Genomic DNA, 19,797 nt, shown 5'->3' with positions numbered 1-19,797 from the left:
GATTTTAATTGGTCTGAGTGGCGCGGGAAAATATCGTCGGCAATTAGGGACCGGTATGCGGCTGACAGGCGAAGAATTTTTCATCCTTGACAAAGGGGGACCTTGCCAGCGTGCATTACGACCGCGTTGCGGAATGTGGAGCAACAGGCGGTACCAGCACGCAACGACGTTTATGCAAATCTCATCCCCCATCGATTACCACAGTGTGATCATTAGATCGTGGATTTTTATGCAAATTCCTATTTTTGTAAACGCAACTAAAGAAATGCTGCCGTAAATCATTTTCTCGCAACTCCAAAATAATTGCCAGTTGATCGCAGGGATTTTTATGTATTTATACGAATTCGAAGATACAAAAATGTATAGAATGCACATTTAATATTCGAAACTATAAAGAAGAATATTCGTTAAAGTATTTGGTAAGCGAAATAGATCTCTGCTTAGGTTCTGCCATTCTTTAAATTACATTGGTAAAGATATTTGATATCTGCCATTAAATTATGATCAGTATTTTGGACATACGTTTCTGCGTACGAATGCTTTGCACTTTTTAATCTTCCTACAGGCACATAAATATACGCGTTGATACGCCGTTGTTAATCGAGGAAATCGATCTCAATCGCAATTTCCTGCTATGGGCAACGCCTCGAAAATTCGATTTTATCGACGAGGCCCTCTTTCCATTACGAAAGTGGTGACGTTGTAGAGGAGCACCGTAATTGCGCGTCGAATTCCGACGCGAATGGCGCATGCTGGCCCTCGCGGTTCGACGATCGATGATTTCTATTTGGATCGCGTCTGACGAATTTCACACGATTCTGGTAGCGGTAGAAAGTAAGCGCGAGTAAACTCATGTTCGGCAATTTCGTTCGTGTTTGCTTGTGTAAGATCGTCACGCCCTTTGTTTCCTACGTGATCGTATTTTTGTATTTTTAGCGCTACGCCGAGTATTTTTATCGTAGCCTTTAACATTACTTTTCATCTTTTTCGTTTTGCAACCTCCTTTAAAAAATGTTCTATATCTACAGTAAGTGTAGATATGACGATCAATTTCGGTAAAAACCTTGCCGAACATTGTTTATTTGGAACATTTTGTCAAATAAAAAATATTTACAAATTTTTCAAAACTTTCAGATTGAGTTCCATAAAGAAACATTTATTTATACCTTTCGCGAAGATATTGAGAAATACTCAAGAACAAACGAGAAATATATGCAATAAGTATTTGTACAGAGCCTCTACTTAAACCTGAAATTATATATAGTACGCAATTACTCAATGTAAGTTCAAAATGAAAATAATTTTTCGTCGCAAATTAAAATCTCAACGCTTCTTTCTTTCTTGCTTTACAAGTTCCGTCTTCAAGTATCTGGCTTATTCTTAAATCAGGCCACTTCGATAAAGCGATAAACCTCAATCCCATCTTAGAAATAGGTCACCGATCAACCCAAACGGCACGCGCTGTCCAAAACTTAACGTCCTCCATTCGTCGTCCGTACGAAACGTCCTCGTCAGCGTTTTAAAAATACGTGCACCGACGTCGAGATTTCGTTTTGCATAAAACGCATCTGACGCGTACAACGGATCCAGACTTCCTAAGTGAAATAATTACGGTTAGGTAAGACGCTGCAAGCAAGTAGTGCAAATGACGGGGGCGGCAAGGTTGGTGGATACAAAAAGGTAGTGCGTCTCGCTTAAATCGCCGTCATTAAAACGCTGGGAGAGAAACAGCGAGAGAACAGCGAATAAAAATGTTCAAATGACGCTTTTATCTTCGTAATCGAGTACGCAGAAGTGCAGCTGTTATTTCGATTTAACTAGCCACACGCTGTCGCAAACATGCGCCCACGAGCGTCCTCAACGAGCCATTTTTGTTTCTTCCTCCGGTTTCCTAGCGTATCGTGCGAATCGACTTTTGCAAATCGACGTCGCAGGGGACCGCGACAAAACTCAATAAATTCAACTATATCCGGAATAAAGGGAAAAGTCGAATGGTTTCGAAATGCCCATATTTGCAGTAGCTTGTTATTTTTTAATGCAACGATGCACTCTATAATGTAACAGTTGCAGTTCTTTTTCAATGAAATTGTACACGTTTTCCTTTTAGACACGTTATTCTTTTCGTACATTCTATCCGAACACTCTTGACGGGCGTATTAGACTAGAGTGCTCGAAATTTGACAGTTACAAAAGTTTTTGATTAGAAGATGACTCGATTTATAACACTTTCGTATTAAATTGTTCGATACCGATATACCAATGGATCAATAGCATATCAAATAACGATAGAATATATAGACATATATCAACATGTCAAACGGAGGAATAAATTGAATAGCGATTGAAATCGATCGTTACGCTTCCAAGAAATCCACGCAAACGGCGATGTATTGGCCATTGAATATTAATTCGCACGTTGTCTAGTATGCGGTACCGCTAGCCTCGATGTATTCAGTCAATCTAACGGACAACGAAGGCAATAAATAATTAGATTTTTGACGCAGAAAGACGCGCTGCTGCCTTCCTTCGTTTCCTCGCGCCCTTTGCACGCGTGTAATCGCATCATGTCGCAATGAAGTTTTCCTTCGTTCGGTGAAAGTCGAACGCGGAAATGGATAAACGATACTGGTAATCTGTTGCTCGATACTCGGTAAGGGAATAACGTTGATGAAGTTACAACGAGTGAACGAAGAATAAAATTAATTGATGTCATAGAGTAAAGGCCCATTAACAGTATCGCGAAGTATCGTTTCCAGACGCTGTGTATATTAAAGAAAGTAAAGATGGCCTTGAAAAGTGATTAATATCAGTCTGAATTTATTTCTTTTTTTATTTTTTTAATTGCATTCTACGTTGAAATTTTGAATGAATATTAAGGAAAGCTTATCTGAAACGAATAGAGAATATCTTTTATAAAGAGAAGAAGAAGCTGAATCTAAGGGAGGCCAGTGAAAAGCTTTGTTCTCATCCGCGCTTAATTAGTTCTATACTTAACGCCATACAAACTACACATTTCATCCACTTGTCCAATAAAAATTTATCGCGGTAATACGTTACGTAAGAAGTACTTTGCTTTGCCGTTCAATGGTTAATGGCCGCGTAGTTTTTCTTTCAGCTATTCATAACTCTGTCTTGGTAGGAACGCGAGATATTTCTATCGAGTATTGAAAAACATAAAAGAAGATTATTAATTTGAAGTTATGCAGGGTTTCGAGTTGCGTAATTTCTACTGCAGCACTAAGTAGAGTCGAGCGGATACTTTCGTAGTGAATACGGGTACAAGCGGAAGTTCAAGAACGCACATACGGTCAACAATCGGAATGCACGCAACGATGCGGCAGGCTTGTCAGTGTCGAGGGGAATCGGTTGACAGAAATCCAGGTGAATTCAAAATGAAAACATTTCGTAACTGTACGTAGCGACTTTTACCACTTTGCATCGAAACAATCGAGCTTTGTTCCGGGTTGACGTTTATTTCGAACGAACTTGGTTTCTTCGAATTTTCTCGAGAGCAAAGCGTATCTCCCCGCTTGAAACTTACTTTAGAAGAGAAAAATATGGCCTCTAGATAAAACGAAAAATCTATTATACGAGCAGATAAAATTGCATTGGAGTTCTCTGACTCAAGAACAAACTGACCATCGCGATTTCCTGTGTTTCGAACGTTATCAACGCCTCGAAATCTAATGGAACCGATCATTTATTACTGCACGTTACGAGACAATACCAGGATTATCGGTTATATGAAATTGAAAGCGGAGAAAGGTGTAAAACAAAACTTAACAACGAAATTTATTGGAACTACGTAATCGTGGTACGCAACAATGTGTGTCTGTAAAAATCGTAAACAATATCGATCACACAAGAATACAGATTCAGGAAAAAAAACTAACAACAATGTAACTTTGAGATCCATTATGTTGCACAACGCTGATTGTATCTTAGACATAAATTGGACAATTGTTGTCGTACAATATTTAACAATAAATACAGCTGCACTACTTGAAAGGCGTTACGTACGAGCAGAGCCATCGATTACCTAATGTTGAGCTCAAAAGAGAATGTTATTTAAATTTAAAAGTAATATCTAGATTTTAATGATTTTTTAAATAAATATCGCTCATGTGTGGCCATGTGTACGTTCGACTAAAATCCAAGGAGAAAGCAAAAATGGTCGAAGATTAGACAATAATAATAGTTCCCCGAACTGCACAATGCCATGCCAGATACAATAGACACAGACATTTCCATACGATTTCAATGACACGTGCTACTAGGAAATGTAGTGACAACAGTACGTGACGTTACGTTGATTGTCATTAATTGACAATATATATCGACTATGGATAGTCGAAGGTACGAAAGGGGATAGAAATTCAAAATTAAAGCAACGACTTTGTAATAAAAAAAATTTATCAATATAGAAGTTCAGATTATAACTTGACAGAAGATCGCTTAAATGAGAAAAAAGGACAACCACGCGACTGAATTCTTCAGCTTACGCAATGTTATTTTAGAAGCAACGCCCTCAGCGTCATCACATTCTTTCTATGATACACGATATCCAGAAACTTAACAATCACGATACTCTCTATATATAATCGTAGAATATACGAACGATTGATCAGCCTCAACTAAATAATAAAACTGTTAACAGAAAACTCTAATCGCAATACGACAATTCTTCAGTCTCGAATCATCATGAATGTCCATCGATAACGTTATCGTTATTTTATTTTCGTTTTTATCGTAATTTATCGTTTATTATTTATATAATAAACTGAAAAAAAAATTACTCGACGGTTAGAGACTACAGAAGAATCTTCCAGATCATACGACGTCGTCCTAGAAACAACTCTCATCGATATCTCTTCTCTACCAAGTACTTGAACGATACTAAGAAACGGCGACAGCAAGTAGTACACCATTAACAGACGATGCAGAAATTGTCGATTATACGAGTTTGTTTCACGATTACAAGGAACGCAACGAGGAACGATAATGCTCCTCCATCGCCATGACGGTAATCGCTAAGAAAAAGTCGCGTCTCCTATGATCGTCGTTGCGACGCGTGCCGCCTCATGTTTTTTTCCATTTCGTAATCCATTACCATGGATATAGACTATTCATTTTTTCGTAGTAGAGCGTAATTGCAAGGTCTGACAAATTATGATGAAATTACCAGCGCCATTCGTCTTTAATAGCACGAGCCTCTCCTAGTTCCAGAGTTCGTATTCATGCAAAATCTTTCTATTCCTTTGTTTTCGAATTGCATACATATTCACAACCTGACGTTGATATTTACAGACGCGATGTCCATAAGAACATTTTCTCGACGAATCTGAAAAAATAATCATTGAAACATGATTATCCGTGTTCATCTGGGAAACCAAAAATATCGATGTCAAAGGATCACGGAGGGGTTACGTTGGACGAATTATCATCCCCAGAAATATTCGTGTAAATTAGCGAGGATTCGTTAACACGTGTTTACAGAGAGAATCAAACTCGAAGGAAAAACCGTGTATTCGATGACGTCGTTTCTTTTTCGCCGTGCGAAGTTGCTGGAACGTAAATGGATCGCTTGTAATTTCAATTAACGTTATCCAATGTCGCGACTTTATTGAGTTATTAGAGGAATAGAGATGCGTTTTTAATCAAATGCTCGACCGTGAGTAATCGCGGGATTTGTTGTTTATGCGCATGTCCATTATGTAAGCGGCAACAGTACATTTCTGGTATTCGTGTACTATCTCATCCGTGTTGGCAGATATTTACGAGTTACGAGACTGTCTGATCGTGTCTGATGGAATTATTTGAAGAACGTGAAATGTAAAGTGTTTAGGGTAGGCGGTTCTCTGGCTGGGATAAGCGATCCTAATCTCCTGATTGTGGGTTAACTCAATTCTCTAGTCGATACGTTCGCGCAAGCGATCGATTCCTTATGGTTTTTGCTTACCGTATTTACAAATGTTGCTTGTCATCGGTAAATCTTTTTATCGTGCAAATAAATTAATTGGTGCTCAGCTTGGTTAAAGAATAGATCAATTTTACGCTCCACCGATTTGTATGGTCGTAGAAAGTTAGTGAATTTTGTATATGTAGAAAAATTCATTGGCTTGTACGATTTTTAAGAGAAAATTTTTTTCGTACTTGAAAGCGAATATTTTACGGAATGAGTCATTTTATGTTATTTCTTAACGTTTCTTACTGTATTAGTTTGCAATTTAAGGATTGCTAGAGTTGCGAGTATATCAATGTTATTTCTCGATTGCTGCAACGCTTAAGCAATCGTTTGAATAAAAATATAGAAAAGGTAGAAAATATTCCCAAGTGTAAATATCGAATGTTTCCACTCATCCCGATTCGACAATTTTTACGTAGACTCTTGCAGAAATTACTCAAACATGATACTTTTTAGTGATACACGAATACCAAACGATTTTTAGCGAAAAGAATGTTCGTAACGATATAAACGAATTCGAAAAGAGCGACGGCAGTGCATACAAAAAGGACATAAGCCATGGGAAGCACAAAGGAACAATGAGCGCCGAAACAGGTAACTGAGGAGTCTAACCCTTGAAAGTCTGATGGTAATCGTGATGACGTTCAAAGATTTATATTCGATCTACCGCGTTGACGTAACTTCAAAAGGGTATCTGACGCTTTTGCCAATACCACCAAAGGCATCGCCATTTTGCCGTGCTTTTACAGATATTATCCACAATATCGTAACAGCAATAAATAGCGCGATATGAGAAAGTAAACTCGTTCGATTTTAAAATTCATGGTGTCGATTCTCTTCTCTACTAAATCACGATTCTCGTTCATCGCCGTAATACGTTACCAATGCCCCCGTTTTTACGAAGTCGACTGTTCGCGAGAAGAATGGGAGAAAGGTTAAATTCCTCCTAGAACGACGGGCGTGTGTAGCCAACGTACGTATATAAAAATTAGAAGAAAAAAAGAAGAAAGAGAACGATTAGATATGAAATATTTAAAAATCAAAACCGATGCACGCGTTCTGATAATAATTGCGACAATGTTCTTCGTATCTCGTCGGGTCATTGTATGCAGATCGAAGAACACGACTGGTATTCAGTGGGTTCAGTGGTATATTACGTATTCGAAGAGTATCGTGACCGTAATGGCGTGTATGAGGCGGCGAACAATTCGAACGCACCACTGACGAATACATTGTCAACCGAAGCAACGACCGATCAAAGCGTATCGAGCATTCGAACGCCCAAACGATCGTAGCTTCGTTCGCTTCCATGAGAAAGCTGCGATCGATTATTCGCATTCGCGGGTCGGTCAAGAACCGTGATTCATCATCGATCCGGACAGTTCCCGATGTTTTTGCGTACACGCGCCTTCCCGTCGACTTTGCTCGATCGTTCGACGCGCTTCGATACGATATATTATGGTGCAACGATGTTAAATGATTTATAATTGATGTAGAAGCCACTGTGAGCTCGATAACTGTCGATCGATCTTTAACTATAAACACCGAGTGGAACAGACAGCGATACTATTGTCCTTAATTGAAATTTGAGGAGAGACGTCGTTGCTCCGTTTATATAACGATTCGAAACATGATTTTTCTAATGGCAGGGAATAGTTTATAAATATACAGGAAATCGTTATAAGAAACATTGTTCGAAATAAGAAGGAAGTACGTTCGGAACGTAAGATGAATGAAACGTATGTAAGAAACGCTAGGCAAATTTCAACAATGGCTCGGTGCTATTGTGGTTTTCATTCTGGCCAATTGTTCGCTTGTCCTCGAACAAATAGCCATAAGCGATTCCGTCGACTTGGAACAGTTAGAACGCGAATATACGTAGCCAGTGACCTTACAATTTGAAAGTTCCCGGTTTCGATCGAGAACTTTAAAAAGCTCTCCATGTAAATATTCAAATTTTATAAAAACGTAATAAAGAGTACGCTAAATTGAGATATTTATCGAAACTTTTATTCCAGACATTCTATTTGATCGCGCGTGGAGGATCTATTCTCAGAAGGTACAGAAACTATTCACCCCATTCTCAGCTGTGCCATTTCTTACTATACGTCCTATCCATTAAGCATGAGAAACATTTAAGAATAGAATCTTTCAGGCTGATCTATTTTCTGGCGTGAAATTTTTAATGGAGACGGTCCACGTTTAGAAGCGAAAAGTGGAACTTTTCCATGATGATCAACTGGATTGTCTTCGTACCGTCCTCCACGAAGCGATCAAAGTGCATCAATCCGCTCGTAGACTATCCCCTTTCGGCCTGTGACGCAAATCGGAGCTGGATTCGTTCGCCTTTTTCTTCGTCGATTCTCACTGATTCACTTCGAACTGCCACTCTTGTTTCATAACGAGCGCGAAACCGGTGAAAAATAGATTTCACGCGAAACGTGATTTCAGTGCCTCGGTCTCGTCTGCGCGTTGCATCAAATTTTGCAAATAACAGCAAGCAACAAGTCCAGATATGGTGTGAGTAGAACAAGGTCCATCGAGGAAATGCCTGTTTCGTGGATCGATCGGTCTTTGTCTCTTCGAGTTGTTTGAGACTGTTTGAAATTGTTTTACTTTTACTCTATTCCTGGCCGTTATGACGTAAGATGAAAATACATATAAGGATCGTTGTCGAATGAACGCAAACACTGAGCTAGCCTTGTCATCAAACTGTAATATCCTCGGCAAATAACAGGTAGTACGATACTTCTTATTATCTTCGCAGTTATACATTCAAGCTAACGATGTATTATAATAATTTAAGCGATTGAGTATTGTCTTAAACTTACACGCGCGTGAATAAGTAAAATATTTATTAACTAAAACGTGCAATCAGTGAAATTTGCCTATCTTTTACGTCAGAATAGCCCATCCGCTTTTAAATTAAACGCAACCGCATCACATTCTTATGTGCAATTGCGATATGCTGACGCTTGGATCCCGTTTTACCTGAAGCATCAATTGCTGAAACGTGCTACGATTTAACAATCGATCGAATTTATGATCCGTATCAAGCTCACCTTCCATCTCTACCATAGTCAGTACGTAAATCCCACCGCACCGTGACCTTTCCTCCCCTGACCATAGCGCAACTACAACTTCGATTGAAACCTCGGTGAACGATCTCACCAGCGTTCCATCGGAGATTTTTCTTCAGAGCTTTCCTCTCGTTTCGGGATCGGCGGATTTTGCCCGATAACCTGCCAGCGATATCATCGGTCGAGATATATCGTGGCCGACGACTCGCCCACGTTTTCCACTCGTGTTCTATATGTAGTGAAGGGTGTGTGCAAATGGTTACACGGAGCAAGTGCTAGGCGTGGCTCATAGAGGAGAAATAAGAAAGGGATCCGTCGTCTCTCTCTCTCTCTCTCTCTTTCTCTCTCGTGGCAATATCGACTGGAAAGGCCTTAACGTTGCCGCTGGAGCGACGCCACCGGAATGTTAACTTCCCATGGCGGGTTTCGTGATCGACGCACGAAAAGAAAAGGCCAGTTTCGACCGGGTCTCTCGCGGCAAGGCGAGCGTGATCGAATCCCGGATTCGCCGTGGCAAGGTCGTGATCCCCGACCATGTTGAGAGAGTGCATCGACAAGCCTTTTTTCAAATTCTATCAGCAGGATGCTCTTCGACGATCCTCCCTGCGCTTTGTCCTGCCTCCTTGCTTTCTTTTTCTTTACGTCCGTTTGAATATCATGCGTCAGACTTGGCCATCATTTCCATTGAATCCAACTTTTTCGGTTGAGAACAGCGTAGAAGCAGACACGAATCGCTCAGAAACTAAATTGATCGACTGCGTGAATCAGGGAATAAAGAAGAACGTGTTAAATACTGCAATGGGAAAATTTACGATTGTTTATGTTATTCCCTTGCAATAAGTGAAGTTATAGAGGTAAATCCTTTATTTTTTGAGATGTTACGATACTAATCGTTTTATTCAGCAATTATTTCTAAGTATACTGTATACGCTCGAGAGAAGTATCAAAAAAAAGGGAAACTTGTAATTGAATTGGGTAAAGTAACCGTTTGGTGAACGATCGCATTGATTACGCGTGTTTATCGAACCGGCGGTGTTTCGGTAGAGAAATGAGTTAATCACCGCAATCCGGTGATTGTGCAACAGGCAATTGACAAGTAGTCATTAATTTAACTCTATCCTTTAAGTCTACTTAAAAATAAGTGGAAACTATTTCTACCTGTGCAGCTATAAAATATGCATAATCTTAGTTTTACACTTTCCTTCCAACAATTTTCACCTCATATGTCTGAATGCCGCTGTATTCTTAATAAAACTATTCTAAACCGTATATTGTACTGGAAGAGTGTTATAATTACAACATAAGTGACTAACTATGATTTCCATTATCACCAAGATCTTCCAATATCGTTTTATCACTCCTTTATTACTGGAGCAATGGAATTGAATTCCCGAGTAAGCAGCCTGGAAGGTCTTGTCAAAAGTCTCAACGAAAATGTTTCATGAAACGGACGAGTCGTTCCGAGCGATATAATCGCGATATTCATGGCTCGCGCCATGAATTACCGCCGCGTAACAGTTCCTTAGGCATTTTCGCTACAAAGGAACGCGAATACGAGAAATTGAATGACGAAACAGCGCCTGAATATTAATGTTCATTGCCCGTGGCTCAACATGCATTATAATCCAGACGAGAATGCAAAACACATTTCGTCCGAACTATTTCCAGCGTTTCACGAACGAAAAGTCCCGTCGCGATAAAATTCCTTACGAAACGATACGAACGAATACCGCTAATTCATAATCTCCTCCTCTTGACGAGAAGTAAAAACTAGGTTCGATCTGTCGATGCTATTCTTAGGATACGGTGAATTTCAGAGAAACGGCGACGTAATGTTTCTTCGATTCTTCACTCGTCAAACAATGGCCGAGGATCTCGCGTATGTTACGAGAACACGGCGAAATAAACTTATTCGCGTTACAATTCGCGAAAGAGCCGCAAATAGGGAAAGAAAATGGCCTTAAATCTTCTTCATTAGGTCTTTGCTTTCTTGTAAACTTTCACTGTAACGATGATTCTTTGTGTTATATTTAAATAAAATTCAATAGCACTTTTTTAAAAAATTCCGTAAAATTCAATAGAATTTTTTTAAAATTTCCGTAAAATTAAATAGCATTTTTTTCAAAAATTGTCACATTTTGTATGCCTTTAAATATCCTGTTTTTTGTCGACTCCTATAGACTGTTGTAAGTCTTGATATTTTTCCCTCTTTACAGCGTCGACGGCGTTGCGTGCTACTCGAACGAACTGCAAAGACGCGATTTCTTTCCGTTGACTAACATGGAGAACGAATAGATAGCTAGACGTGAATAGGCAAATTCTACGAATGAGAACGCACGAATACGGAAATTTTACGCATAAAACGCACGAACAATTAAGGTTACGTTCACCGATAATCGCCGCCGTTGTACATTTTTCTCTTCCTTCATTCTACATTTACTTCGAATGCAGCTATGACGTGCATCTGATATCTCGCGTTTCTCATAAAGAAATGCATTCGTATAAATTCAAGTTTTTACCGTGGAAAGCACAACGATTTACCTTTATAGGATACGAACGATTTCGATATCCGATGACTGGTAATTGGCTCGAGGTATTGGAAATTATTTTAGGTATTGCAGCGTCGTGAATTCAAAGTGAAAGAGGCCTTTGTGCAGATATTACAGAGATATGAATTAATATTCTCAGAACGTATACTCATCAACTTCATAAATTTAAATGCAGAGAAAAGTGAGAATTATATATATTATTTTTATAAATTCATTTTCGCTGTAAAATATTTCCTCTCACAATTATCCACATTCTATTTTTAATTATTAGTCACGGGAAATGTTCCTCAATGATGTCGTCCGTTTCTCAATTATAAGATAAAAGAAATTCCTATGTATATAGTATGAAATACTTGATGGTATTGCATTCTTCCTCTGACAAATTTCATGTAATTTCAGAGATTTTCCTGCATTTTGCAGAATTTCCTACCATTTTCAATTTCCCTGTGTCTTCAAATTTTCCAAGAACCTCCAACCGAACGACAACGGTTTCACAATGATCACACGTATATCAAGATACGCGTTAATAATGTAGGTAGCCCTTTCTCCGATTCTTTTCCAGGCGACAAGACCTGAAAGCTTGTCAACTCTCGCAGGAAGACAATAGGGCGGTTCGAGCGTAAAGATCGAGCGCGAACAAGCGCGGAAAACACCGAAAAGGAAAGGATGCGCGTCGAATATCAACGAAATCGCGGCGAAAGCGACGGATGTTAGCGGTAATATGCAGCGGCGAGCAATGACACTTTCGCTAGTCGCTCTTCTTCTTCTATAGAAGGTCATTGTACGTGTAAAAATACAGACAACACGCTGACGGAATTCGTAATGAGCGATGGAACAAGAGCGGCCGCGTTTAAGTAGAATTTCTAATTCCGTGAGCGAAAGGGAAAATCGGTCGGAGGAAAGTTCCGCCGGCAATGCCGATGAATCGCAAAGCAGACACGCGTCACATCGTCTTTTTTCACGCAAATTCAGATCAGAGCAGATGAGATTTGTTCCCAAGTTATCGAGAATATTGCCTTGACCGAATGATTCGCATAGTTCCTTGTGATCTTTAATTAAATCGCGACCTAGTTACAAGAAAATCAGATGATAATTCTTATTGACTGCTTGTATATGGAGCATCGCGTATTCTATCGAAATATCGATTACCTGTACAGTGAATAACTTTAAGACCAGTTACATTTCCTAATTTCCCTTTTGCTTTAAATTAAATTCAATCAAACTCGTGTAATAAAAAAGATATATATGCATCAATTCTGATATCCAAGACGTATGCAACGGTCACATATATCAAATGTTTCGATATGATTTTTGCATTTGATCTGAACATTTTGTCGCAACTTTTCTTTTTTATACCGTACATGACACAGGTTAATAAATATCTGTACTTTTCAATGATGGAACAATTTTGTAAGCTTTGTATACATGGCAAATACAATTTGTATCCTTCATCAGTGCACGGCTCGTGAACACTAATTCATTAAGTAAATGTCCTTGCTTCGTTAACTTGAGGCAAAGAGAAGTCAGCAAGGCGTATGAATGCCGTTTGATTTTTTAAAAGCTTACGAGTATCCAAGTTGCCTTTCTTTATTCAGATTCTACGTCACGTTCCACTAAACGTACGAGACGTATCGATCTATCTCGTTATAGCTTGTTTTACGCAAGAATTTCCAAATTTGCATTAACACGACTGGACAAACACTATAAAACTGTTTTCGTAGATTCTTGTTTGCGCTGAGATCCGTTTGCTTTAATCATTCTGTTATCGAACTCGCATGTTTGTAAGCCTAGTTTTTATAGCAGCCGTATTTTATCACATTGTTCTTCGAAGATTTATACGCCACAAATAATGAAGCTCTTCGTTCTTCGCGTAAAAATTTTATACAGCTTATTTATAACGTTAGAGAAGAACCGCTAGATATTATTAAAAGGAAACAGTGTGTTCAACTGCACGCGATCAGAAAATTACGTTCGCATCGAGATCTTCCATGCCGTCCCATTGTCGTTGACTCAATTACGGTCACGTTAAATGATTAGTTCTAATCGCAAACTAACGAACCACGAGTTTCATAGTTATTATTCAACTACTAACAACCACCATCTCGACGAACCTACGTTCTAACTACTGACTACTGTGCGAAGGATTTTTTCGTTCTAACCATTCACACACGTTAGATTACATCGTTCAATTTCACCGACCAATTTGCATCTATAGCTTTTCCACTTATCCCATCCGAATACGTATATCAAAAATAGAAAAAATCAATAGTAAGATGAACTTTAATGGAAGTTTACATGTTATTGTATACGATTCTACGCAACACAATCGCTGCTGTCGCGAGAAACAGCACGAGAACCTCGGAATCTCTTCTGTCCCATCGTTCAAATCACCGGAACGAACGAGCAGAATTCCAAGAAAAAGAATGCAACTGCTCATCCCTATTTCGGTCACGTTCGTGTCGAATGATTGTACAAGCACCGGTACACTGTTCCAGAAAGCGAAAAAAAAAAGGAAAAACGAAGCGACAGGGTATCTCCCCAAATTTCTACGTCCCAGATTGACAGAGAAAAGCAAAAACAGGGATAACGCAGTTAACTTGGTGACTTTATGGTGAGAAAAAGAAAGCTGAGACTTATGAGACAGTGAATTATTACATCTCACGAGCAATTTTTTTCAAAAAATATTACTATAGATCCAAGGAGATATTATATCGTATTGTTACTCATACTTATTTTCGAAACAAATTTTACCCGAGCTGGAATTAAACACAAATTCTTCTCATAATCTCAGCTGCGCGATAAAAGCGTTTGCTTTAAAACAAGAAGCGTACAATAGGAAGATACTGAAGAGTAACCGTTTAATATGTCTAATAATAAAGTAATATTATTTTTAAAAGCGTCGGCGTATATTGTAGCTGAGCTTACCGCTACAGGATTAAAGGCCGTGACATCAAGCCACGCACCGGGGAACAACCTTTTCGCCGTGATCTTGAAATTAACCAGCCCGTCCCGGTTCTCAAGATACGCCGCGATAAGTCACCTGTGAGAAACAGCATTCTCGGCTTTTGTGCGAAATTACGGGAAAATACGCTAGCACGTAGACGCCTCGTGAGTTGGACGACAATGGGCGCGTGTCGTGGGGAAAGAAAAGAACTATCGAAACGACGGGAATACTGGACAGGTTTAATTAAGAGCTCGCGAACGTCGACATTTATCGCGTTCCATTGTTAGGACCGCTCGTCTCGAAATCATCACGGCAACTGTTTGTCAGAAGCTGGTAGATCAAGCGCCACGCGAGATCGTGTTAATGAGAGATTCGATTCCGAGGTGCACGGTCGTTTCTCATGAAATTACAACGAAGAAAATTTCTCGAGTTTCCCTGGGCATTATTCAGACGAGAGAAGAAAATCAGGAAGTGTCGCATTATTCATGCAGAAAATTGGTCTCTCTCGGTTCGTGCGCGCTGACTGCGTTTCTGAGACGCACAGCGACTAATTAAACATAATTAGAGAGGCTGATATGAATCTTAATAACATCGAGATGGTCGTGATGGTCGTGTTGTTGATTCGTAGACGTAGAGCTTTTCGAGGATCGATCGCGACAAGTAAATGTAGTAAATTGATACGGTACGCGACGCTTCCTGCTTCCGTATTGGATATATCTGGATCGTTTAAGCGACGTTTAATTATTGTATAATAGTTCGGTCGTATCCTGAATGAAGCAATGAAACTCCGTTTAACCCATTAAAGACTAAGGCTATCGTAACGTTACAAATACTTCAGTTTCTTTGAATTACATAAAATTGTACGATATAGATAGAAAAAATATTGACGAAAATGGAAATATCAAGGGAATCTTTGAAATTCCTTTTCGTAGCCAGAACGTTGAAGAACAGAATTCGATAATGTAAATAGACCGAAAAAGAATTGAAAATGAAAGGTCGTGTTAACGCAATAGTTATCCTTAATGCAGACTGTATTAATGGCGTCCCGAATAAACGTTATCAAAAATCTGACAACCGAATAAACGTTCTCTCTCGATTATCGCAAAAATTCCAAACCACGACCTTCCTAACCACTATGTTCATCTTTGATACTATCTCTACCACGAAAAAAATTTTTGGAAATATTTCGGGTGGCACAGCATGGCGCCAGAATATCGGTAACGGCGGCGTGGCCGAGGAAGGTCACGACCATCAGCGACCTTGATATCAAGAATCTCTTCCGATGACTCACGCACGCTAGACACACCGGTTCGAAATAAACACGCATCCTCATGCGGCCGGCGATCTCCTCGCGGGGATCGAACCGACTTCGGAACGTCCTTAGTTTCGTGTGTGCTGACTCAAGAGGTTCCTGGGAAAAACGTGAATGAACGATCAAGTCTTAAAAATAACCTCCTGACCGTTGCAGTCTGGCTACTGTTTCAGGATGTGCGTCACTCGATCGTTCGTCATAATCCGCGGCTCGACGATGCCGTCAGAGACCGAGAATACTATGTCATCGACGTCGGCATAGAAGATTGCATAGAGGACGTGACGACACGAGAGGAATTGATGGATCATCGAGTGGAGCCGCGTGCGTTCCACCAAATATGGTCAGCGAGATCGGATCCTAAGATCGATAATGATGCAGCGGTTTCGACAAGCGGAGCTTGGAATTTTGGATGGATCGATTGCTGCAGAAATTCGACTGGTTCGATCTTATTTGGGGACGATGCACGGAGATATACTAAATAAGGCATTGGGGAATGCGAATCCTCGTGTTACTGAATTATCCGAGGCGAGTAGAAATGCAAATGTACGAGCGTAGGATCGAAAGTCTGTTTTGTTTGATTGGGATGCAGTTTTTGGTCGTTGCATGAGAAATGAGTTTTTTCTCCTTTGTTTTTGCTCGCGACGTGTCAAAACAGTATAAAAAAAGCATGCCTTGCTTTGTTATGATCGTAAATTTCACGATCTTCGTGAGCAAGATATTGTTGGAACCGTGTCGAAAACATGCCGAAAATTTGTGCTCCATTGTCTATGGAAATATTAAACCGCTGGTATATTATCTTAGATATTGGGATATCGATAGTAAAAATTATTTAGTGAAGATTTTTACATAACAGTTTCAAAAAAACTTCTTTAATATTAAAACACGGTAGATTTCAAAGAAAGGCTTCTATCAATACCAAAAGCATTCATTTTAAGTAAATAAATAAAAATGCCGAATATTTATCAAAAGAATTATCTCTCAGAGTTAATTTTGCGATAAAAACGTTCTAAACTTGGATCGACGAGGTTTATATCAAATTTACGACAATGTACGAATAAAACGGAGAAGTCTACTGATTTAAATACTCTCGAGAATTTTCCTCCCGCAGATATTTAAAATGTAACTCACAAACAGACGGAGAATGTTAGATCGAAAAGTATTAATAAATTTAACAAGAAATACAAAGCAAATATATATGAAGAAACTTAAATCGTTCACACAAACGAAGATAAGAAGGAAAAAAACAATTCCATGTCGTTAATGATAATTCCTAGTCCTTACACAATGTGACAAACGGAAGTGGATAAATCACTTGTAACATCATCAGAGATCGCATTTTCCGTGATACGTTTGGTTTTCAAGTTCACGTCTGCGACGCTTCTTCTCACATTTATTTTTTATTTAAACGAATGTGATAAAAACGGATTCAACTTTCTCCTCCTCTTCTTCCTACTCATATCATTCATTTCTAGGGGAAAGGGTCCTAAGAAAGCACAAACGTGCCGTACAATGCAAAAGCAATAAATTTGAGAAACTCGAAATTCGACCGAACGAAAAAGGAACCGACCTTGTGGAATAATATACATAGATCGATCGTGCTCGTGATTCGGCATGATCGATGCTTATCAAAAGTGACGATGAAATTTCGTAGACGCGTATTGAACAAGTGGGCCAAACTTCCGTGCACGTTCGTGTTTATTGCACGTGACCGGCATCGCGGAACATTTTTGCGCGCTCTTTCGCGCGCCGATATAGGCTCACGCGCGTGCCATAAAAAAGAAAATTTGCACTGTCACGCGGATTGCAAGCACGTCGCTGCTGATCACTAATTATAAAACAACTTGTCTGAAGTTGCAGGAGTTACATGTAAACGGAAATTATTTACACTTGGTGTTGATAGTGCTGAAAAAAAGTTGGCGTGTTTTCGTTGGAATGTAAATTAACTTTTCTAGCGATCTAAATAAAGATTTATTTTTCCAATCCCTTCTCGACATTTTTACGAGTTTTAGAGTTTACAATCCTGAGAATCTTTAACATAATGACTGCCACGTCAGACATATTTGGTTGAAGCTTCGGCCATCACTCATTGTCGAATTACTCGGTTATCGTGTATAGGAATGATCACTACATACGGTAGAATATTATTTCGCTCCGTACGTCTACTCTGTACAAACATCTTTCAAAAGTTTCATCTCTCGTCTGTCGTATACACCGCGATAGAAGTTTCCTGATAATCTGTATGCCAAAAAAGTACGCGCTGACCTGGAAACCTCGAGCATTATCAAAAGCAGCGATTGCAGGGTACGAGACGCTTCAACAAACTTTGCTGTGTCTCGTTACCGTGCTTTCACGTTCGCACTATAAAAAGGCCTGGCAATAAAGCGCGGAGAAAAAGGAAAAAGCGAAGGAAAGGGGAATAAACACGCGATAGTTATTAGCCGAGATCAGTGGCCACGTCAATTAACATGCAACCGACGCGCGATTCACGATTCACGCGAGGTGATTCCTGAGTGAGTATCGTTCAAGTGCAGCGCACGACCGTCGATAGACTCGAAGTGTCTGTTTCTGTGCTCGTTACCGCGGTGACACGATCGGTCGCCTAATAAGCGTACACCGTGGAATGTTGAGCGAATTTACGGATCCCGACGTGGTCCTTTGGCAGATCGTGGCTGCTCGATTGAGACATTAACCCGCCACGGGCGAAGGAACGCGAGAGCCTAACGAGACACACGTAAGGATTTACGTAAAGGAGCGCCGCACGCGTCTCGCGACGTAACAGAGTTATTTCCGAACTCGCGAATCGCGAGCAAAAATCTCGCGCGCCGTCTCGACGGCCACGCGAACAAGAAGACCTGTTGCGAATACCTATTTCATAGAGTCACCGCGGAATCGATCGGTAAAAAGCAGGTTTTCCCAAGCTCGTTTCCGTTTACGACTGCGAACAAGCGATCGTATCGCGTTGCATCAGTGGTATTACGAAAAAATTATTTAATTGGACAACTTGATGGAAATATTGGTCGACGACGCGAGAATTCTTGCCTCAAATGGATTAGAATCCTGTTCCAAGTAACTTCTGTCGTATTGTTATTAATGATTAACCTCTGCGATCTAACATCGCTATTGTGAATAGATCTATACAGAGAATGTCGTAAGCATTTATTATATCAAGACACGACAAATTGTCAAATATTGGATGGATACGATGTATGACAATATTGCTCGATCATAGAGTATCAAGGGATTGTGAAAGAGTTAATTTGTGAACGTGATTTCCTGGGTAAATAACATTAGAAGTGTTTGGCAACGCTGATAATCGAGGATTAAGAGTCATTCTTCAAAGGTAGATTGCTTACTCATCTTCGTCGATCAAGGAATCTCTTCTATAATCAATTAGTACCTTTTGTCAGTAGATCGTACGACAAGGAACATTAACAAAGCCTTCCATTCTGGTGACCGTATGAAATCATTGGATTAAATTCGAGATCTTCGATGACGAACTTAAATATTTGTAAAACTGGTTTTTACACTTTACGTAATTATAAGTCAAAGCTTGTGGATGGTTTAGATAATTTATAAAAAAACTAGAACGAATGTTAAATTCTAATATTTGACGATCCTGAAATTGGCAAATGTGTCCTGGTTTCTTTACGAAAGCAGTTTCTAACGTTCCATTAACACGAATTAGCTTCGTTAGCGATCAGAATAACTACAATTGTAAATAGAAGATCTAGTTTGGTAACAGCGCGTTCACATGCTTGGAGGAAACCTAATCACAATGTTGACGAAACGTGGCGAAAAAGAACACAGTTTACACTCGAGAACCTCGAATATTATTAACACATATCGTGGCTGTCACGTAAAAATACGAATTCCGTAGACTACCAGACAAGTGTCAGCGAAGCAGAAACAAAACGATACGTCACCCTAATTCTTAAACTTTTCTTCAA

At 39.6% G+C, this 19,797-nt stretch overlaps 1 protein-coding gene across 1 annotated transcript in view; it reads right to left on the bottom strand.

Moving 5' to 3' along the window:
• Positions 1–19,797, bottom strand: part of LOC122568817 (N-alpha-acetyltransferase 15, NatA auxiliary subunit) — a 45,183-nt gene that overhangs the window by 5,066 nt on the left and 20,320 nt on the right. The gene's annotated exons all lie outside the window — the stretch shown is intronic.

Source organism: Bombus pyrosoma, linkage group LG6 (genome assembly GCF_014825855.1).
Source record: "Bombus pyrosoma isolate SC7728 linkage group LG6, ASM1482585v1, whole genome shotgun sequence".
NCBI classification, from domain to species: domain Eukaryota; kingdom Metazoa; phylum Arthropoda; class Insecta; order Hymenoptera; family Apidae; genus Bombus; species Bombus pyrosoma.
The sequence above is the reverse complement of the archived record's forward strand: the minus strand, read 5'-3'. Positions and strand labels throughout refer to the sequence as shown.